The sequence below is a fragment of the Choloepus didactylus genome, chromosome 12, assembly GCF_015220235.1.
Source record: "Choloepus didactylus isolate mChoDid1 chromosome 12, mChoDid1.pri, whole genome shotgun sequence".
NCBI lineage: Eukaryota > Metazoa > Chordata > Mammalia > Pilosa > Megalonychidae > Choloepus > Choloepus didactylus.
Genome location: NC_051318.1, coordinates 35,760,717 through 35,785,139, shown reverse-complemented (window position 1 = coordinate 35,785,139; position 24,423 = coordinate 35,760,717). Strand labels below are relative to the sequence as shown.

General features: G+C 36.0%; 1 protein-coding gene and 1 pseudogene across 4 annotated transcripts in view; one reads left to right on the top strand and one right to left on the bottom strand.

Annotated features, from left to right (window-relative positions):
- The window catches only part of PCCA (propionyl-CoA carboxylase subunit alpha), a 599,270-nt gene that overhangs the window by 400,672 nt on the left and 174,175 nt on the right, over nucleotides 1-24,423 (top strand). The gene's annotated exons all lie outside the window — the stretch shown is intronic.
- Nucleotides 1,662-24,423, bottom strand: part of LOC119507423 — a 56,777-nt pseudogene continuing 34,015 nt past the window's right edge.

Below are 24,423 nucleotides of genomic sequence, written 5' to 3'. Positions count from 1 at the left end.
CTATTAGAAAGCATTTTTAGTGTCTTATTACCTCCTGTAGATGTTAATATAGTTCTCAAATTAGTGTTGACATTCAAAATAGTGATTTTTGGTAATGATTTTACAGTTTTATCAAAGTAATAATTTTGGGGAGTACTATGAGGTTTGAGATGGATAAGATTTTACATCTTAAAGAGTTTGTGTTTTAATTTTGTTTTCCTAATAATGCTCATTTTGGTTGATGTAAAATTTTATCATCTTTAGATGCCTGTGGTGGAGGGAGGGAAATGTTTTGTAGTACTCATATCATTGAAATTACTACCCTGTATTTTTCTTCTCAGAGAAAGAAAATGGTGGTGAATGTAAGAATAAAAAATAATAATTACATATGGATGCATAATAAGAAATAATTATATACGCATTCTTTGAAGTTGTCTTTCTCTGATGTAGCCCACCCTTTCCCCTTTGTTCTACCACCATTTATTTTTTGTCTTGATATCTTGAATAAGAAAATTTCTAGTACTGGTTTTTTTTTTTTTTTTTTTTTTTTGGGACTGGTTCTTTATTTTAAAAAGAAATTCGTCAATTTTTAGTATCAAAACTGTTGCATTATTGGTTTTCCTTTCTCCCAATTGGCCCCAAGAGATCACACCAGGAGGGTACATTTTAAGCCAATAAGCTGCAGGATGCACACCTAACAGACCTCATAGCAACCTCACCAAAATGGGGGACCTGACTGGGGAAAGGAATTGTAAAAGATCACCATACTACCAGCCCAGACTGTAGAGAGCACTGACAACCAGATGAGGTGGCCAGTGCTCCCCAACCCCAAAGAAGCAATGCTTCAAAATAATATAAAATTTAAAAAGGGTTTTGTACATAAGATATTCAAGATTTCTCCAGCACTGGCTGACACAAAGCATGAGATGGCACTTTTAGAGACAGCAGCTTCAGACCCAGAAAAGGGTCATAGGATGTTTCATATGGCTATGTCAGTGGCAAAAATGTAATTTTCTTTTCTTTTCCTTTTTTAAAGGGAAGCAGGAGAGTACAACAACATAAGGAGCACACGATGCATTCTGTAGTGGTTGGGAAGAAGGGGGTAGATAAAGGGCAGGACAAAGATTTGGTCTCAGACCGAGATCTCACAATATGAATTTGTCCATTTCTGATGAGAAAAATAAATACATGTATAAACTTGCCCTAGGATACCTTAAAGCTGAAAATCTAAACAGTACTTTTATAGGGGGTGGGGTGGGGTGGGGGGTGGGATGGCTAACTCCTGGAATCGCCTTTCTGGTGTTTTTCTCTGGGCTGTATTCGGCTCTCAGTAAGGCAGGCCCATATCTCTTCCCCTCCTCTATGAAGAGGGCAATATGTATTAAGCGGAAACATTACCTTTCTCACTTCTAAAAGTGACTAGATTGCTGCTTCAGAACTGTGGAATCATTTGGAATATTTTACAAATAGATGATACAACAACAAAAAAGGGGGGTAGTTACAAAATGTATGTATCACAACATCCTTTTAAAGACACTTGCATTATGCTCACATTCCCTTAGATGTTGTTCCCAAAAGTGCTCAGTCCCTAGCCCAGCTGCAGTCTCTGGGAGAGGCAGAGGCATTTTGGTGAAAAACACATGGGGCCAGGGGTGGGTGCGTGGGTGGGTATATGCCAAGGAGAAAGCAGCCTTCCCGTTAAAAGATCAGCCCTCAATTTTAAGGTCAGCTTTGGGCAGGCGGCCTCAGGTGAATTGGGATCAAAGGGAGAAGCAGTGGCAGGAAGGGCCTGGGGTGTTCTGCATCTCGTTCAGGTTAAGCAGAGTCCGGTCCAGTATTCATTGTGTACAGAAGTGCTCTTCTTTGGTGCATTTCAGTTTATCTTTCAAGTCATCAGTTGTGTTTTCCGGCTTGGCTACTAGTCTCTCAGCAAACGTAGCATGGGCCTCTGCCTCCTTGAGTTTATCAGTAAGAACTTTTGACTCATCTTCATATTTGTCTTCTTTTAGGGAGTACTTTTCTTCAACAGCATTCAGACATTTCAGGTTCTGGTCCTTCAGTCTGATCTGCTCATCCATCTCTTGCCAATGGGACTCTGCCAGTTCAGCTTCGTCCTCAGTGTGTTCCAAGTCCCCTTCAATAATCACTAACTTACAAGCCACCTCCTCCTACTTCCGATCTGCCTCCTCTGCAGTTTGCTTAGCTTTTTTGAGTTGAATTTCCTGGAGTTCCACCTTTTCTTCATCTTTTAAAGCCCGGTTTTCAGTAACCTTCGTACCTCTCTTGCTCTCATCAGCAGCTTTCTCTGCTTCCTCCGGCTTTTTCAGGGCATTGGCCAGGTGCTCCTGAGCACGGTCCAGATCCTTTTCAACCAGCTGTAGCCAATGGTTCAAGCCTCATGCCTGTTCATGGGCCCTTTTTTCCCCCTCCACTTCCCATTGGGGGCACTTGGTTCTCTCCTCAGCATCACCGGCCTGCTGTTGTAGAACATTGCACTTCACCACCTCAGTTAATGGTGATCCTGGCCCTGGTGCCCAGCCAGTAACTCCTAGCACTCAGGTTCCTGCCTTCTCCGCTTGGCTTTTCAGCTGCTTCTCTAGGGTTTTTTTTTTTTTTTTAATGTGTTCACTTCATTCTAATTATTATTTACAAACAATGGCATTCTGAATTTTAAATTTTTCACTTGTTGGTATTCCTTAATGACTTTTTTTTTAAACGCAATTTTATTGAGATCTATTCACACACCATACAATCCATACAAAGTATACAATCAGTGGCTCACAGTATCATCATTTAGTTGTGTATTTTATCACCACAATCAGTTTTAGGACATTTTCTTTACCAGAAAAGAAGAGGAGAACCCAAAATATCCTACATCCCTTATCCCCCCATCTCCACCATCATTAACACCTAGCTTTGGTGTGGGAGACATTTGTTATTGTTAATGAAAAATATTAAGATATTACTGTTAACTGTAATCCGTAGTTTGTAATAGGTGCTTTTTTCCCCCATATACCATTCTTTTAACTCATTGGAGTATTTTCATACATTTATTCTAGTTCATGGAAGAATTTTTTTTTATTTGTACGTTAATTACAGTCATCATCCACCACAAGATTTATTGTGTTACACAGTCCCATGTTCTTTAACCTCTGACTTTCCTTCTGGTGGCATACATGACTCTAAACTTCCTTTATCAACCACGTTCACACTCAAATCAGCACTGTTAATTATACTTACAATAATGTGCCACTATCACCTCTTTCCATTTCCAGATACGTTACCAGAAAATAGAGAATGGGGAGTGGTTGCTTAATATGTGCAGAATTTCTGCAGATTCTTTTGATATTTAGAAAGCACTTTGAAAATGTGGCTTTAAGTTAAATTGCTTAATAGTTTTGCATAACATTTTCATAAAAATCAAGAATTTAATGAATTTAGAATTTACTAATGAACAATCTTGAGCACAAAATAAGTTTTCAATATGAGTTTTCAAATATTAATGTAAAATTTTAAACATCCCTTCAACAAGAGTTTATGCCTGCATTTTACATCACAATCTATTCCTTTTATCCCATATATATATAGAGTAATGCTCAATCATGAAATTATTGGAATTTTTATGGGGACATAACTATCATGGTTGTTGTTCTTTTAAACTCCATAGAAAATATTAGAATATTATTATAGCAATCCTTTTGCCTTTATAGTCAGTTTTTAGGTAAGGCTCTTATTAAAATATTTTTCTTTTTGAAATATTTTCAAACTTACAGGACAGTTACAAAAATAATACAAATCCCATAGAGAGAACTCCAACATACCCTTACCCCCAAGAGAGAAATCCAACATACACCTATCCCCCAAGATATCCAGATCCACCAATTTTAACATTTTACTATATTTGCCATTTCATTCTATCAATCCGTCTATCCATCTATAATATCTATTTGCCAATCTATTTTCTGAACACTTGAGAGTAGTTTGTATACATCACGCTCCTTGAACAGTTAATAGTGCTATGTATATTTCCTAAGAACAGGAATAGTCACTTATGTATCCACCTTAAGTGCAGTTATCAAGTTTGAGAAATTTAACATTGATTTAAAGCTTACAGTCTATAGTCCAATTTTTTCATAGGTCCCAATTATGTCCTTTTGAGCCTTCTCTCCTCTCTTGTTAGATCTTGTGCAGGATTATGTAATGCCTTTAATTGTCATTGTCTCTTTAGTTGCTCCCTCTCTCTCTCTCTCTCTTTTTTAAATTCTGGGAACATACATACAACATAAATTTTCCCATCTCAACTACCCCCAAACATACCATTCAGTGGGATTAATCACATGCACTGTGCTGTGGTGCCCTCACCACCTTCCATTACTAAAATTTTCCCATATCCCCAAACAGAAATCCTACAGCCATTTTGCATTAACTCTCATTTCTCCTAGCCTCTGGCCTGACAACCTGTACTGTAACATCTGGCTTTATGAGTTTGAATATTCTCTGATATTTTCTTTGTAGTTACCACAGGGCTTAAATTTAACACATTAAATCTGTAAGAAGCTTGTTTGCTTTGATACCAAGTTAACTTCAATGGTATACACAAACTATGTTTCTATACCCTTCCATTTATTTATGTAGTTATTATGTTTGTACATTACGAGTCTAAAATAATTGATATAGTGTTACATTTTATGCATTTGCTTTTTAGATCCTGTAGAAAGTAAAAAGTGAAGCTATAAACCAAAAATACAATAGTACTGGCATTTATCTTTACCTGTTCTGGGGATCTTTATTTCTCCATGCAGCTTCAATCTATTGTTTATTGTTCTTTCCTTTCAACCTGTGGAACTTTCTTTAGTATCACTTGTAGGGCCAGTCTAGCAGTGACCAAGTTCCTCAGCTTTTGTTTATCTGGGAATATCTTCATGTCTTCCTCCTATTTGAAAGACAGTTTTATTGGATGTGGAATTCTTGGTTGTCCGTTTTTGGCTCACAGTATTATCACAAGGTAGTGTATTTTATCACCACAATCAGTTTTAGAGCATTTTCATTACCCAAAAAGAAGAAGAAGAAGAGAACCCAAAATATCCTACATCCCTTATCTGCCTCCCACCCCCCACCCCCCATCATTAACTCCTAGCTTTGGTGTGGGAGACATTTGTTACTGTTGATGGGAGAATATTAAGATATTACTGTTAACTGTAGTCCATAGTTTGCAGTAGATGTGTTTTTTTTCCATGTATCATTCTTTTAACTCATTGTAGTATTTTTGTACGTTTATTCTAGTTCATGGAAGAAAATTTTTATATTTGTACTGTTAATCACAGTCATTGTCCACCACAAGATTTACTATGTTACACAGTCCCATGTTCTTTAACCTCTGACTTTCCTTCTGGTGACATACTTGACTCTAAACTTCCTCTGTCAACCACATTCACACTCAATTCAGTACTGTAATTATACTCACAATAATGTGCCACTATCACCTCTATCCATTTCCAAACAGTTTACCAGGAAATAAAGAATGTCATCCTACTGCCTTCTTGCCTCCATGGTTTCCTAGGAGAAATCAGCTCTTAATCTTATTGAGGCTCATTTTTGTATAACTTGTTAACTTCTCTTTTGCAGCTTTCAAAATTTTCTATCTTTGGCATTCGGCAGTTTGATTATAACATGGTATAGCTTTGGTCTATTTGAGTTTATCTTCTTTGGAATTCGTTGGGTGTGAATATTTATGTCTTCATTAAATTTGAGAAGTTTTTTAGCCACTATTTCTTTGAATATTCTCTCTGCCCCATTCTCTCTTCTCCTTCTGGAATTCCTACAGTGAATATATTGGTATGCTTGATGGTATCCCACGGGTTCCTCAGGCTCTGGTCACTTTTCTTTATTCTTTCTTCCTTCTGTGTCTCATGCTGGATGATTTCAGTTGTCTTATCTTCAAGTTCACTGGTGCTTTCATTTACCAGTCCAATGTTGAACCCTTCTAGGGAATTTTTAATTTCTGTTACTGTGGTCTTCAGCTCTGTTTGGTCTCTTGTCATAATCTTCATGTCTCTATTGATAGTCTATTAATGTTCATCTGTCACTTTTCTGATTTCCTTTAGTTGTTTGTCCATGTTTTCCTTTACTCTTTGACCATTCTTTAAAGTATTTTGTCTGGTATGTCCTGGATATGATCCTCCTCATTGATGGTTTCTGATGCTTTAATCTTCTCCTTTACCTGGGCCATTACTTCCTGTTTCTTTCTATGTTTTGAAATTTTTTATTGAAACCTGGGTATTTGATATTTTAATTTGTTATTCCTGGGATTTAGACTTGAGACATCTGTTTCTTAAGCATGTATCCATTTAGTGTTATGATAGAGCTTTCCTTGAATGCCAGGAGGTAACAAAAAAAAAGAAAGGGAAAAAAAGAAAATACCTTTCCCAGTCTTTGCAGATTGAGCTGTGGGAGTGTTCTCCTTCAGGGCTTATCCATACAATGAGTTAGAGAATAACTCAAGGCCAAAGTGTAGGACCATCCTGATACCTTCTGTGCATGTTTCTTGTCTTGGGCATTTGCATGTGGCCCTGGGAATTCCTCCATTTGCATGGATACTCCCTGTTCCCTAGGAGGTAGTTTCCTCATGCTCTCAGGCACTGCACCGTGAGTCCCATAGCTGGCAATAACTTGCCCCACTCAGCCACTTAACTGCTCTCCCAGAGGGTTCTGTAGGAGAGCCAGGTGAACTGCCTTCTACACATAGGGCAAGTTCTGGGGCTTTGAGTCCTTCAGGCCACCATCAGACAGATTGGGCCAAACATACATGCTCCCAGTGTGTGCTCGAAGATTTCTTTGCTTCCTACAGAATTGGCCCCAGAGTTCCATATAGGGAGCATGGACCGCCTAGTGTTGTGCTGGTGAGGGATGGAGGAGGGGTCAACCAGGGCACCCAAAGATCCCACGGCCTTTAAGTAGCTTTTTATGATTCATTGCTTGCCCTGTTATACTGCAGTCCTTGAATTGTTTTCTGGAGGATTGAGAAAAATGTTTCTGCCAGTTCTTGCTGGTTGTTCAAAGCTTCTGTGTGGGGACAGAACTGTGAAGTGAGTCACTCTGCTATCTTGTTCAGGGCTAGGACATTTTTGAATACATAAAGGATACTGGCAAATAGGATTAGTTAACTATTACACGTATACCTACTACAGGCTTTTTATTAAAAGATTTTCTTTGGCTTAAGTGCAAAACAAGTAGACAGAAAAAGAAAATATTTTTGTAGTATAATATTTCAATGAACATCATAGTACTCTTATAGGCTTATAATAAAGGACTGTCATCCTATTTAGAAAATTGACTTACAGTACATGATAAATGATTGAAAATGGAGATACTTTTGTGTGTCTGTGATGTTTCAAATTTGAAATAGGAATTCTGTTTACCTTCCAAGAAACTCCTGCAATGCCTTGGACATCCTAGGAAGTCATCAGGTGAGCACTTGGCTCATTGAACAAGGAGCCCTGCTACTACTTACATAAGTGCACAAAATACAATTACTGTAACTCCTTCAGGTAACACTCTGAACTTGGAGGTAGTTGCTGGAGATATTGCCTCAGAGTAGGTTTGAATAGCCCCTCTAGCAGTCTCCTATTTTTCCATCCTTATATATATATATAAATGACCCAGAGAGATTACTATATAGAATGGTTGGACATATATATGTTTTGCTTGTAGCAAAAAGATAGTGAGAGCTCACTTCAAAAGTTTTGCTCAGATTCCCAGAATTCATAGTAATACTACTGGTCCTAAAAGTATCACTAACAGAATGAGATTATTCCCCTATACTCTTGGCTTAAGGAAGAAAGTCCAAATGTAACTATATTAAGGTGGCTTTTTAACCACAAGCTAAAGAATATCCTTTCAAAACCAACTTATCCAAATCATCTTGGCATTTGATAGGAGGAGGTTAGATAAACAAGGTTTTAGAAAAATCCAAGTATAGAAAGTTACCTTGCACAGCTTTATCTGTTTACTTTTTAAATGTAGTTTTGTTCAGTGGGTATCATTCTGTATTTTTTAAAAATCAGGACTGAAATTTCATTAAAATATGATGATCCTGCCCATGTAATCTGGAAAATTACTTGTCTAATTGGGTGCACAGTTGCACCTGTATCCTCTTGAATTAGTCATGTTGTGCATAACAGTCAAGTAACCTGTTAAGCACCTAAGTGAAGCACAAAAATAAGTTATAAAATTCAGTTACTTGAGAAATGAAAAACACTTAATAGTGTTGTTCTTATTATATTAGAATTGTCAATTATTAAGACTTCATGTCATTTTAGTAGCCACTAGTTTCAGTCACTTACTGAAGCATTTTATGTAAAATCAAACTTTAATGTTGACACCACATATTTAGCATTTAGTTCAGTTCAGTTCAGTTTCATAAACATTTATAAAATATCTACAGTAGTCTAGTAGTCTTTTATGGGCCCTGGTCAAATTTCTACCGAAAACATTATTAAAAGCTATTTTATTCATTTTAGGAAAACATTTTCCATCAAACTTATTTATAAATAAAATGAACATTAAAATGGTAATCAAAGATAAAGTGCTTTTGCTGAATGACTCAACTGTTAGATGAATTTTTTTTATAGTCTCTAGTTTGCATTGATTGTATTTTCCCCCGAATCCCACTCTATTTGTAACAACTTGCAATGTTGACATTCATTTGTTCTACCTTATGTAAAAACATATTTGTACCTTTTATTACAATCGTTGAATACCCTAGTTTTCCCTGCATTACACAGTCCCAGTCTTTATCTTTCATCTTTTGTTCTGGTGTCCCACATGGTCCTAACTTTCCTCTTTCAACCATACTCACAGTCATCTTTATGCAGTGTACTTACATTGCTGTGCTGCTATCTCTCAAAATTGTTTTCCAAACCTCTCACTCCTGTCTTTTCCTTTCTGTCTGCAGTACTTCCTTTAGTGTTTCATGTAGAGCCGGTATCTTGTTCACAAACTCTGTTATTGTCTGTTTGTCAGAGAATATTTTAAGCTCTCCCTCCTATCTGAAGGACAATTTTGCCAGATTCTTGGTTGGTGGTTTTTCTCTTTCAATATCTTAAATATATCACCCCACTTCCTTCTTGCCTCCATTGTTTCTATTGAAAAATCCACACATAGTCTTATCAAGCTTCCTTTGTGTGTGATGAATCGCTTTTCTCTTGCTGCTTTCAGGATTTTTTCTTTATCTTTGAAGTTTGAGAATCTGATCATTAAGAGTCTTGGCATAGGCCTGTTCAGATCTTTTCTATTTGGGGTACACTGCGCTTCTTGGATCTGTAATTTTATGTCTTTTATAAAAGATGGGAAATTTTCATTGATTATTTCCTCTATTATTGCTTCTGTCCCTTTTCCCTCCTCTTCTCCTTCTGGGACACGAATGACACATACATTCCTACTTTTCATTTTGTCCTTAAGTTCCCAGAGACGTTGCTCATATTTTTCTGTTCTTTTCTCTCTCTGTTCTTTTGTGTATAGGCTTTCAGGTGCCTTGTTCTCCAGTTCCTGAGTGTTTTCTTCTACCTCTTGAGATCTGCTGTTTATGTTTCCATTGTGTCTTTCATCTCTTGTGTTGTGTCTTTCATTTTCATAGATTCTGCCAGTTGTTTTTTCGAAGTTTTGATTTCTACCTTGTGTACGTCCATTGTTTTCATTATACACTTCATCTCTTTTGCCATATCTTCCCTAAACTTTTTGAATTGATTTAGTATTAGTTGTTTAAATTCCTGTATCTCCATTGAAGTGTAAGTTTGACTAGTCTATAACTTCATTTTTCTTAGTGTAGATTGTAGTTTTCTTTTGTCTAGGCATCTGGTTTCCTTGGTTACCCTGATCAGGTTTTCCCAGACCAGAATGGGCTTAGGTCCCAGGAGGAAGAAATATTCAGTATCCAGTTTCCCTGAGGGTGTGTCTTAGAAAATTGGTATACCCTGTGAGACCTCGAGTCACTGTGCTTTTCTGTCCAGCAGGTGGCACCTGTCAGCCTATAGCTCCAGACTGGTGTAAGGAGGTAATGGCCTGTGGCTGTTTTCCCCCAGGCTCTGGAGTCTGGTTCTGAATGGAAGGTGGGTAGTAGAGCTGGACCCCACCCTTTTCCTCTTAGGGAAGATAGACCCCTAGGGAGAGGTCATTAGCATTTGAATGGTCTCTCTTCCTGTGCTGTCTCCACCCTTGTCTGGGTCAGGGCGCTGGGAATTGAAAATGGCTGAGGCTTTCTCCACTGAGCTGAAAAAGGGAAAGAAAGCCCCTTTCAGGGCCAGTCCGCGACCACCCTCCGGCTCTCCAAGGTCAATTGGCACCAAAAGCCTCTGTCTGCTTGTTGGGGATTTATAGCTTGTATTGAGCAGTCCATGTTTGTTAATTAAAACCCCATCTGGAGTTCAGCTGAGCTATATTTGCTTACTGGGAGACTGCTGCTCTCTAGCAGCTTGGGCCATGGTGGGGAGGGGGCTCCCAGCTTGGATCCACAGTTGATACTGAAAGATTTTATGCTGCGATCTCAGGCATTCCTCCCAACTCAGGTTGGTGTATGATGAGTGGACAGTCACATTGGTCCCCCTGTGGTTATTCCAGATTCTTTACTAGTTGTTCCTGGTTGTTTATTAGTTGTTCTAGGGGGACAAACTAGCTTCCACTCCTCTCTATGCCACCATCTTCTTCTGTCTTTGTTAGATGAATTTTCATATGTTTGTAGCCACTATACATTTATCATTTTAGTTGTAATATAGTTTAATAACTATTTATTGAGTGCCTCCTATGAGCAAAGTCCTAGAAGACCAATGGTAATCAAAAGAGATGATATCTTACTCTTCATAGAATTTGTAGCCTGTTGAGGGTGACAAGAAGCTGTATCAGTAAAGTAAGACAAATGAGTGCTATGACAGGGAGAGCCAGGAACTTTGTAGAGCACAGAGGAGGACCTCCTAACCTGGATATGGGAAGTAATGATCAGGGATGGCTTCCTGAAGGATATAATTTTCAAACTTAACTACCAAAGAAGGGAGATAGGGATGGGTTGGGGCAAAAGGGTCAGAGGTTTGGAGGCATATAAAGTGTAAAAAGGCTAAAATTTTGTATGATATACAAGGAAATGAAAGACATTTCATATGACTGGAGCATGGAAAGCTTGCCTCAGGTAGGAACCTGTTGTCAGAGAGAGAGTGATGAGAGGCCAGATATGAGGGGAAAGGCCATCGTGAAATTGCAGAAACCTGATCATGTGGAAACTTGTTAAAATGGTCCAGATTTATCTGGAAGGCTATGTAGAGCCATAGAAGGCCTTCGTACAGGGAAATGATCATAATTGCCTTTTGGAAAGATCCCTCTGCCTGCAATATTGAGAATAGATTAGAAGAGGCAAGACTACAGTGAGGGAGTCCTTACTCAGAAGGCTGTTAAAGAAGTAGTTCCAATAAGAGATGATATACCCTGGACTACAATTATAGCAATGGAGAAAAATAGATTAATATGAGATATACTTAAGGAGGAGCAATCAGCTAGACATAGAGGTTGATAAAACTAATATTTATTGAACAGTAATATTTTTAGCTAATATTTTTTGCACATATAATGTGTATCAAACACTGTGCTAAGTGATTCACATGGAATATGTAATTTTACAGCAATTTTGACCAACATTACTGAATATACTGTATGCTAAATGCTGTAGTAAGTGCTCGGTATATATGACCTAATTCAGTCTCTATACCAATTCTGGCAGGCATAAGTCCTATTATTATTCCTATCTTCAATATAAAGAAACTGAAGGACAAAGAGGTTAGTACTTTTCCTAAAGTCACACAATTAATGGTGGAGCAGGTCTTCTGACCCAGGAATCTGAGGCCAGTTCCTGAGCTCACAACCTTCACAACCCTATGATTTAATGTAAGCATCTTAAGAGAAGACTGTGCCGATTTGGATGTATTATGTCTCCCAAAAATGCCATGTTCTTTGATGCAATCTTTTGGGGGCCAACGTATTAGTGTTGATTGGGTTGGAATCTTTGGATTAGATTGCTTCCATTGAAATGTGACCCACCCAACTGTGGGTAATACCTTTGATTAGATTATTTCCATGGAGGTGTGGCCCTCTCCATTCATTGTGGGTCTTAATTAAATTACTGGAGCTCTGCAAGAGTTCAGACAGAAGGAGCTTGCTACCACAGCCAAGAGAGACATTTTGAAGACGGCCATTGAAAGTAGACTTTTGCTACTCCAGAGTTTGCCTGGGAGAAATTAAGAGAATACCCCCCGACGCCTAGAGAGAAATGTCCTGGGAGAAAGCCATTTTGAAACGCAACCTGGGAGCAAGCAGATGCCAGCCACATGCCTTCCCAGCTAACAGAGGTTTTCTGGATGCCAATAGCCTTTTTCCAGTGAAGGTACCTATTGTTGATGCCTTACCTTGGAAACTTTATGGCCTTAAGACTGTAACTTTGTAATCAAATAAACTCACTTTATAAAAGCCAATTCATTTCTGGTGTTTTGCAAAATGGCAGCATTAGCAAACTGGAACAGGGAGTTAAGGATTATGTTTACTTGGGCAGCTGAGTAGATGATACTGCCATTTACTGAGATGTGGTATACAGAAGAATTTAGGAATTAGGGGGATAATTTGCATTTTAGATATATTGAAAGTGTCTATGAAATATACAGGTCATTGTATATAAGGTTCTGCAGTCCAAGAGATTCTGGGTAAAGATTTGCTCTCCAGTATTATATAGATAGCAGTTAAAGGAGCGACTAAGTCCAGACAGAGTAGAAGGAGAGAGAGGGAAGGAGGTTCAAAACAAAATCCTGAGATACACTGCAGATTTAAAGGATGGGCAGAAGAAGAACAAGCAGAGGACACTGAAATGGAGCATTGAAAAAATTACCACCACCATAACCCCCAAAAGAAAAACCCAAAAGAAAAGAAAATTGTATTGTCTCAGAATTTCATTTGAAGAAGGTGGAAGAGGTCGACAATGTCAAAAGGGCTGGAGGTAAGAGTGATGGTAGTTGGAGTAGGTCATAATGTTGAGGAAGGATTTTTTTTTATGGTGGAGTAAATTTGAGTATTTTCCAATGCTGATGAGTCAGTGCCAGGAGAAGGAAGTGTTTGAAAATTAAGGGATAAGAAAAAAGCAGAACCCAGAGAAGGGACTCTGTTCTAATTTTATCAGGAGGGAAGAAGAAAAAGATGATAATGAAGGGAAAGTTTTCAGTTTAATCACAGAACTTGAAGGTATTCTCCTGTTGCAGCTGCTATGTTTTCTGTGGGGTGGAAAGTGTGGTATTTTGCTATGACTGAAGAGGAGTAGTAGATTGTGGCATTAGTAATTTGAGGTAAATGGAGTGGATTTGAAATAGTTGTTGATGTCATTGTGAGGGAGAATTGACTTAGATACAAGAGAAGAGCTAGGCCGTACCAAAGGACCATTTGAAGTAATAAATAATGAAGGTATAATGGCATCAATCTGTGTGATTAGATACCCGAGGGAGGCTTAGCATGCCTAAACGAGGCATGGGGTGGGGCAGAGGAGTAGAGAATTACCAGTGATGAAAATAAAGATGGCCAGATGCTTCAGAGTCTTTTAAGGCATTTGATTTTTTTCTAAGGTGGTTATTCAAGCCGTCTCTTAATAGGAACCGTTTATAAAGTGTGTCCTAGAGAATTTTATTGATCTACAAGGATTTCCTGAAGTCTAAATTGTGTCAACTTGCTATTTTATGAGAATTAATGTATAATACATCCTTTGATCACTGTCATGAGTGAATGTTTACATCATGAGTTTAGTTGATATTCAGTCAACCTCTTACTGATAAATTTTGCTAAGTTGAGAAGTTTATGTTGTTTTGTTTTTGTGGTTGCTTTTACATTGGCAAGCAGAGACAGATTTTAGGCCACTTTAGCCCCTTAGTTACTGCTGCCATATAACTGTGATTATTTTCTTCATAGAAACTTTATCTTGTTTATTTCTTTGTCCACTGGTTTAATCTCAGTTGTCTGCACTAAAATATAGGCTTTATAAGAGTAGGGACTTTGTCTTGATGTTCACTGCTACACTCCTTGTACTTCCCAGGAAATATCTGTTGAGTGAGGTGAAGGAGTGTAGGTTTGTGTGACCAAGTTCAAAAATCACTTCCTCATGGTTATGAAAAGTCTTAAACTGACGAATTAAAATGTCACATACAAAAAGTTCAGGGAAATCGGCATTGACAGTTGACTTTCATGTGCATTTAACAACTGGTTACGTAATGGAATGTCAAATTCAGCCAATGTGTTTGTCATTTTAATTTCTTATGATTAAAGAAATAATTATTTTATTTATTACAACTTAGCACCTAGGAAATGTAGCTCCAAGTATCAAGTTACATGTCTTCACTCATTTCAGAATTAAAATGTCTTTCAAACTGGATTTATGTACATGTATATGTTTATGTGAGCATAATTAAAACTATGTAATCATCCTAAGTATCATTAAAAGAAAGATAATTACTGCTTTTCATGTATTAATACAACTTCTCGGCTTTAATGCTTAAGAGAATTTTGTTTAATTGCTTTGTTACTGAATCAGAACCTGATGTTTTCTGATCTTTCTTGTAATTAACATGGAAACTATGTAGTTACATGTTTGTGTGCAAAAAGTCACCTCAGAAATAGGATGAGCCTAGAATAAGTAATTGCCTTTATGGGGAAATATCTAAGGAAAGGTATAATATCCAGCTTTTATTAGGGTAAGAACAATTGCAACATTGCTGTGGCTTATAATCACAAATCCTCATACAGTTTGGCTATGGCTTTGTTTGGGTCTGCTGGGTTTGACTTTTTTTATATTTTACTAATTTAGTTACAAATAATAATATTGATATGAGTAAATATTAGTAGATAATATCAATGCTTTATTTTAAATTTGGTAAGGCATTTTCAATTTGATTTTCATTTAGCTAGTCTGATTTTTATACTTTGTTGATATGTCTTGCAATATAGTTAGGTCCCATATGAATTAAATATATCCTTTTCTGAAATTGGTGTTTTTTAATGCTGGTATCAGCCCCATTTGTGGATAATTTGTATTACTGAGTGTGAATTCTTTAGTGCATTGCAATTCCAGAAAATACTTAAAAATAGAAAATAATGTCAGTATTTGGAGAAAACATCCTTTTTTTTACCTTTAACACATTTTTTTTTCTGTTAGTAGTCTAGCAGAGTGTATTTGTTTCCAGAAATTTATTCTATGCTATAAAACTTCCTCTGAACTGAAATCTTTTAGTTGGAGTTAATTTACTAAAGTGTTGTGGGATGAACTTAAATTTTCTTGGGGCAGGGGAAGTGGTAGAGAATTGTGGAGTGTTTTGGCTTGCTAAAGCTGCCAAAATGCAATATACCAGAAATGGAATGGATTTTAATGATGGGGATTTATTAGGTTGCAAATTTACAGTTCTAAGGCTGTGAAAATGTCCAAATTAAGGCATCAAAAGGTAGATACTTTCTCTGAGGAAAGACTGATGGCATCTGGGGTTCCTCTATCACGTGGGAAGGCACATGGTGACATCTGCTAGTAGTTCTCCTGGGTTCTGGTTTCAAAATGTCTTTCTCCAAAATGTCTCTGGTTTTGTGTCTCTCTTGGCTTCTCTGAGCTCTCTCCAAAATGTCTCTGGACATATATGGAGTCCCTCTCATAGAGGACTCCAGTTAAGGCTATTAGACCCACCTTGAATAGTGGGGTCACATCTCCATGGAAACAATATATTCAAAAGGTCCCAACCACAATAGGTCTGCTAAGACAAGACTGGATTAAAAGACATAGTCTTGTTTGGGGTACATAACAGATCCAAACCAGCATAGGGAGTTAACCTATTTCTGTTATGGGAATAACAGTAAGTAGGAATCCAAACAGAATCCATTTAGGGTTTTATTTGATGGATTCATGTTTGAAGGAAAAAAAAATCAAAGAATTTTAGAACTTACAGGAATTTAGCTTTTCTAGGCCAACTCTCCTCATTTAACAGGAGAGAACATAGTGGATCTGAAAAATTGAGTGACTCACCCAAGGTTACTTGGTGATCAAAAAGCCCTGGATCTCCTAAGAGGTAGTTCTGCTCTTTTATTGAGCCCATGTGCAGTGGGAAGAAAATCTAAATTTTAGTGTCTTTGCACATGGTGTTAGTTTGATCTGTACATTTTTTGAAAAAAAGAAAAAAGTTTCCTTTATTTAAAGAGCTTTTCACCTACTGTCACATCTAATATTGTTCTCTAAAAAAAAAAATGTGATTCCACAAAATGATTATATGAGCTCACCATAAAAAAATAACAATGTTAAAAAGACTTGGTATGGTGGACACTAAGTAGTCTATTAGGATAGCTTTCCAAATTCTGAATGTCATTTTCTTCTACACTGCATAGCCTAAATTATGGTTGTTAAAGGGAATATTTTTGTCAAAACAACACATTTTTAGTTTTGAGCTCCTTCTGCTGGCTTTCATTAACTACTGAAGGGTTAACTAAACATCAAAATCCTGATTTTTTTGTATCAGACAAGCAACAGTTAACTGTGCCACCATGGCTAATTCTTTCATTATTTTTTTTAAGCACTACCATTCAGCAAATATGTGAAACACTTTGAATATTGATGTGTCTCCTATTTTTTGAACTCTTGTAGATCTACAAAACTATAATTGGAAGCCAGAAAGAAATTTCAGACAGTGATAAGTAAAATTGTTCTGCTTTAACCATGACTTTCCAGTCATGTTAATGAAATAGTGTAAACTCTTAACATTACTTTTATGGAGCTTTGTAGTTCATAAAAATAACATTATTGTAGTGCCTCGATGTGCGTCAGCTGTGACTGAATGTTTTGATGTCTTTGCAAAAGGCAGACTAGTGCTTTCCTTTGAAATGTGTGAGGCAGTTTTTGATGCAGCTTCTCAGATGGATTTAATTAGTCCTTCATAGGACTGGATGTCCCGTTTGTTGCAGCTGAATTCTCATTTCATTCACCCATAACTAGAAACACCTCTCTTCAAACGGATTTCTTCAAAGAAAGAGGGGTTTAAGGTTCTATGTTTTACTGCTTTTTGATGTTGGTTTCCCCTTTAACTGAGAAGACCTTATGTTTATACAACTGTTATTATTAAGAAAACATAGCTTTCTTCACCAAGGTTCCTTTTGTATCCATGCTGGTTATTGGTAGAAGTGATAGAGCTGTAGAATAGATCTCACACTATCAGACTATTAGAACAGCTGTGTGCTTGCATATTTCACTTACGAGATGTGTGAACTGAAAATACAGCATTAGCTTGTGGAATAATGCCTATGCCTGAAATTTGAATGCCAATATATGGTAAAGACCAGTAATGGAATATGTTGATAGGGTGATTGTTTCAGAAGCTTATAATATTAAGCACAAAAACAGAGCAAATTAACGAAGATTGCCATAACTGAAGTAGTAATTGTGTTTTGATTTACTTTGCCTACTCATGGGTCATGGATGCTTTCAATAAAGTATGTTGAAAGAATGAAAACATATTCTCCATAGTAAAATTGTATATATATTTAAAATGTGTCCTACTGATAGTATTTTTTTAAAAAATTATCGCTACACCTTCACATTCATTAGAAAATCTACTTGAATTTGCCCTGAAAATAATGTTTTTTCTTCTCTTTTTCCAGTTTGTATGTCTAGGGCTTTGTATGCGTCATCATCAAGGCAGCTTTTATCTTCTTTGCCCACAATTCTAATTACATTTCAGGGGATTATGATCTCTCCCAGAATCCTGTTCATTCATTGTATTTAGGATGAAATGCTTGAGGGGTTTTGGGGCAGTTCAGTCACGGACACAGGTTTGGATCACTGTAAGTTTCTTTGCTCTAGCATCTTAATTTGTATAAAAATCCTGAAAGATTCTCTTTAATTTCTTACTATTCTTTGCCTTTGCATACAAGAAATTTAGAGTGTTGAAGCTTAAAATTGTTCCAAAGCCACAAAGCACACTTAAAAATACATAGTAATATATTCCACAAATTCTTTAGTGTCTTGTTTCAATTTCCATCCAAGAATCTGTAATTTCAGATTTATATTTCTGCCTTGTTTCTTAGCCCTAAGTGAGCTTTCCCAAGTTTACCAGTCTTAGTTCTATTTGTAACCATGGTGCTTTCTAAAACTTAAATGTCTGACCTGTACCACCATTGAAGATACTAAAAATGATTGACAAAGGTTTAAAAATGTTTGGGCAATGTAGTGGCAACATGGGTTCTATCAATTAGGTGATAGGCAGGGAAATGGAAAAGGTCTTTCCCCAAAATTTTAGGAAAAAGTGGAGTTTTGTTTGGTGAGGATGCGATGGAGATAGATTTCCTTTTCCTTTTTTTTTTTTTGGCTTTTACTCTAAAATCCTAAATGTAATACTGCTGGCTGCCGACATGACTGGCAATGAGCAGATGAAGAATGAATGGAATGGTGTTCAAAAACTCCTGTGTTAGCTAACAGGCTTCTGAATGTATCACTGTTGTCCATAGAGAAGGCTGGGGAAGGTAGCAAGGAGATGCTGTATCAGCCACTGCAGCCTTAAAACAAAGTTGATGTCTCTTTGGACTTTAAAATATCTTCTGTGCAGTTTATTTTATTTTTGTTTAATCAAATAAACGAGGGTTTTTCTATGGGGAAAAAATGTTTTGAGCAATGACAGCAATAAGTCAAATAGTGATACCATAGAAAGGGGTAGCATATAGATGAGTATTGATTGCCATGTCCTTGATTATGTGTTTTGTGACTTGTGGATATTTTGTGGAACTCCTGGTTCCACATACTTCCAAATATGACTCAGGAGTATTGTATTAGATTTATGTAAATTTAATAATCTTTTTTAATTATGTGAGATTTATTTAAGGTATTCTTTTAGTAATTTTGTCTTCAGTTGAGTTACATGATCTCACAGAATTTTTATTTATTGCAAATGCTCTGACAATCTTGGTAGAAATCTAAAAATCTCAATACAAGAAATGGAATATTTGTAAATTATCTTTTATATCAGTTTGCAAGATAACTTGGGGAAAACTATTTCTAGTGTTAGAAGTTAATAAGTAACATCACATTGATCATATTTTCTATTATATAAACTTGGACAGTCTTATAAAAAGCAAACATCAGTCACTTTGGATATAGGAGCATAGGCAATTCTTTCTCCATTATCTTCAGTTTTAAAAATTTAGTTACTTACCATCAGCATTTACTAACAAGTTCTGCTGGGGGTTGGAGGGGATGGGAAGAAGTGGTAGAAAAACAGTAATGTAACACTGAATTTAAAACTCAGTCTTTAAAGATAGATAAACCTCTGTCACTCTCCAGTTATGTAATTTGGAAGAGTTGCTTGCCCTCCCTGAGCCACTGTAGGAATAGTATTTTATAGAAATGCCAGTACTCAGGACAACATGGGCTGTGAGATCAAATGGACTTGAGTTTGAATACCAGTCCTTCTATGCAATCCTGATACTGCTGACTGTATAATCTGGTAGCAGTTAGTTACCTTTTTCTGGGCCTTAGTTTTCCTTATCTATAAAACAGGGATCTTATTTTCCAGGGTTTTTGTGAAAACTGAATGAGATAAGGAGATAATGTGTGTAAAGGATCTAGCTGGCATGTAGTGGGCACTAGAGAAATTATCTCTTCCCCCTAAAATATAGATATTTTTAAAAAGATTCTAAAATAGCTTTTACTTCCATTATATGAAGAATTACAGAAAGTTTTAAAAATAAGCACTAAAACTGTACACACATACATTGGCAAGACTTGTCAGTACTGATTAAAATTCTAAGACCCAGTAGTTTCCTTTTGTTAGAATTGTATTTTTTATTTATTTTATGAAACCCTTTCTGAGGATATAACACAATACCTGGAGAGTAGTTTCAGAGGTAATTTCATCGCTTGGTGATTCTCTTTGGGAAATTTTTTCAAATGAGAATGGCGAGACAATCACTGCTGTCCCTTTTCTCTGTCCACTTCCTTCCCCCTCAGGGTGCTGTTGTAGTTTAAAGCCATTTTGAGCCTGCAGTTCCTCCTTTCCCCACCATAGGGCACGCCTACACTTTTAAGGTACAGGGCTGGCTGGATTCTGCTCTGGGGATTTTTCCCTTGTCCCTTTAATGCCCTTCTCTATCTTTGGACATTCTATGGAGTGTTTAAACTCCACACATCTTGAATTTACCCTACCGATTCTTATAGTGACCATTATTTGCAATAAAGTATTGACCCTTGCTATTGTAGTTCCCTCCAAATGAATTCATCAACAAGTATCTAAATTGGCTGGGTTGAGAATGTAATCAGATCAAACTAGGTTTGGCTATGCTGCTTTACTAGCTGTGGAATTTTGTGCAATTGTTTAAACTTTTCTGAGCCTCAGATTTCTCATCTATAAAATGTGATTAATAACGTCTACCTTGTAGGGTTGATCTGAGAATTAAATGAGTTCCCTGTATGTTAAAATGTCTGATGTTAGGCACTCAGTACATGTTCCTGTTCTTTGATTCATATCTCTGAAAAAGAAATAAAATAAAAGAAGACCAAAGGACATTCATAATTAGGCTCTAACTACTATGGAAATTTCTATTTTAATTCAGTGTTTTCTTTTTTTAAGGTATTTTTATTTCTAAGAGGGACAACTGTAAAATGAATCATGCCATTTATTTCCAATTTAGCGCTCAAGCCTCAATAAAAGTAGATATTGCTTGAAATATTAAAAGTGAGTATAAATGACTATGGGCACAGCTCTGTGTGGATGTATTTGCTCTTAGCCATATTTATCAACCCAGGATAGTGACGGGTGTATATTCCTGTTGCCCTATTTTATTACTTGGTTTTTTATAAAAACTGCCAAATGTGTTTAGACATGGGATGTATGGCCTACATGTGGAAAAAGAGGAAATAAACCAGGTGGAAATTAAGCATAGCATTGTCTTCTGTTGTAAATAAGCAACCATGAAAGAACTTATCTGCAACCAAATGTGCCTAGATGGACAAAAAGTGCTTATGTTTAACTGTTAAAATCTAGTGATGATTACTTGAACTGTATTAAATGTCTCTCTCTAATCATATGGTTCAGTGTGGTTAATGGGAAAGTTGTTGCTCTTGTTTTCATGATCAGATTTGAAGCAAGGTTTAAAATAATTTGATTTTGTTTATAGCTGTCTACTAGAAACACCAAGAAAGTATGAGACTTGGTGGTAATTGGCAAAGTTGCTGGTAATAAGTGTTATTTCTATTAGTTATCAAAGATTGAAGAAAGGTCTGTTCTGTTTCATTCCACACCACTGGTTTAGGTGCATTAATTGAAGTTTTAATGAAAAGTTTAATCTATATCAAGTTTTCTAGGTTTACTCTATTTTACTGGGTTTTAAATTATCATTTATACATATCATACCACACCATGCATTGAGAATTTTACCTCACTGGGGAGGTGTTTCATTCTTGGTTTGGGTTTAGCATTCCAGCCAGTAATTAAGCTGCAATGCAAGAAATATACTAACTCACAAGAAGGACTATTTTTGCTAGCATTCTGTATATATCATTTGCTTATTCAAGCATGTAAAACTTCAACAAGAGGAGGTAATTTTACTTAGATTTCTTGATTTGAATTGTTCTACTATCTGGCACTGGGTAGAAAAAGGAAAAAATCATATTGAAAGCATTGTTCTGTTAATGAAGTTGCTTGTCCTTTTTTGTGCCAAATTTGGCAGGTAAAATTACCATTTATTCTACTTGCTAGAGCTGAAGAATAGATTGTTGAAGAAAAGTAGCAATTTAAGTAATGATGCTAGATAGAATGTGCTGCATTATATACATCTCCCATACTTTTAGATATTTACATTCAATTTTTTTTTTTAGTAATGCACTTGTCTTTAACTGCTATATTGTTTTCACCAACTACATGCAGTTTGCTTTTACTGTGAAATTTTTTAAAAATACTATGTTACTAGTAATTATAATAAACTAAAGTGAAGCATTTTGAGCTAAGGATAAATTAAAGATTGCTGCATTTTGTTCTGGAATATTTTCGAAGTATTGCATGCTTTTTAGTTATGAACAATTATTTAAAATAAAAAAATACATAGGCAAAAATACACTCTTTAGTTACTGTGAAGCTGTATAATTAATATCATTCCAGGTGTTCATGATTTCCCCTGAATTAAATATCCATTGCTCTTGTGTATATGCTTTAGTATTTGGTTTGCAAATCCTGAAAGAGAAATGTTAATCAAAAATCTTGTTTTAAAATGGGAAAGCATCCATTCAAACTATAGGTAGGTTTTTTTAGATTGACGTGTATTTAAAGAAATGCATAAATTTAACATTTGAGAAATTTTGAAGTAAATACTTAATCCACTAAGCTTCTTATAGATTAGATTTTCCCTAGTTATAAAACTTCATGGCTTTTTAAAAATTATTATATTGCTGCTATACTTTACAAGATAGTGTAACTAAACCTGCCCCAAAAAAGAAAAAAAAAAAAAGCTTCCATAGACACAACTTTGCAAAAATGTGTATCTATTAAAAAGCCAGTTGGTGAATTTGTAGGCTTGCAAATGTTAACTCAAACAGGGTTGAATTTTGCCAAAACTTGTAATCATCAGTCACTTCTTTCTGCCCACTAAACTAACTGGTAGGCAGGTGCTATGTATTATAAAATCTAACATTGCAGTTGACACTAATTGGCATAGTTGTTGGCAGTCTTATCAGAAAGCAGAGGGCTGAATGGTTGAATGGGTTTAGGGAACGTGAATGATAATAAGCATTTTTATATGCGTCTTGAATTACTTTGTGACCCAGACTAACAGGAACGCTTTATTCTGACCTCATTCTTCAATGAATAGAAATTGTGGAAAGCATAATATGCAGTGTGTATGATTACTTTTTCAGGTAACCTTTTATGTCTGGCTGCTGTATTGTTCATGCCCTCAGTCTCCTCCCAATGCTCAAAGTATATGTGTGGGATAAAAAGATAACTAGTATTGCTGAATATTAAATTTATATAGTTGATTAATTTGTTGCCAAAAGCTTGATGAGTGTCTTAGTAGTTAGGCTAAACTTAAGAAAAAGTATTCATTTAATTTTGTATGAAACAATAAGAAGTCTGGGATTTGTTTCTAAATAATCTTGGGGCGAGTGGAAGAATCATGATTTGCTAAGAGTGGATAATTTTTGAAGTTGGATGACAAATGTATAGGGGTTTATTAAACTGTTCTTTCAAGTTCTATATGTGTTTGAAAATTCCCTTACAAAAAAGATGTAATTTTGTTTATTTTTGTTTTAGCATGCATGGGGAGTCACCCCTTGTTGTCGGGTCTTCTGTACTTGCCAATTCCTTCTAAAGGATTTTTTTAGCCCCTTTTATCAAAAATTACTATTAAAAATTAATATCATTCAAAATAATAGCATTGTATGTCAGTGAAATTTATATATTCATACACTGCTGATGGCTGTGTGAATTATAAAACCATCAGGGGTATAATAAATTCGTTGAGTGAAAAAAAATTACCTGTTTAAAATGAGAGCTACATAACCTAATACAACCTAATAAACTAATCTTTGTGCTCATGTACAAATGAGTTAACTTCTAAGCAGTGTGGATTTTAACAGGAGCTTATTAAAGACACTACCTTAATCAAAAGGATTGACTCTCAGGTTGATACTTTTAGTTACTGGAATGGGTATTTTTGCCTGTTCTGACTTTGTAGATCCTCACAGAAGTGTTATTTCAGGTGTTATGATTGAGCTTAGCTTTTTTGTACTATAGGTAACAATTTATCAATAGAAATACTTTGTAAAAAGAAAATGCTTCTCTTTAGGTGAGTTAGGAGTGGTCATGACTGTATTGTTTACTAATGTAGATGTTTCCATGTGTTTGTGGTTTTCTTTCCAAATAACCTAGAGTTAAAAAAAAAAAAAAAAAGAAAGAAAGAAAGTCTTTATTTTTCTATCAAAGGTCCTTGTTTGCAAAGAGTTCCCCAGGGAGAGATGGCAGCCAGAGGCTTCAGCTTGAAAGTTAAGGAAGGGCTGAAAACCCCTCTTTTTCCATCTATTGATTATTATATAGATGAGTAGCTAATGTAAATTTTGTATTCTGCAGTTGCTTCAAGCCCCCTTGAGATTTCTTACAATCAAGTAATAGTTAACTTTTTTCAAAGGTATTCAAAATGTTGCTCTTTGACTAATAAGAGAAAGAAAAGCCAAGATAATGTTTTAGACTATCGCTTCTTTCTTTTTCCATGTTGAGTCTGTCCTGAGAATCAAATGTGTTAATCCTTTTCAAAGTAGCACTACTTGAAATGTTTTAGACTTTTTTATTGCTTTCTAAGGGACTAAAATAAAAATATAAAAACAATTTCAGTTCCTTTTTTTTCCAAATCATATCTCTGGAGGTTTTCAAG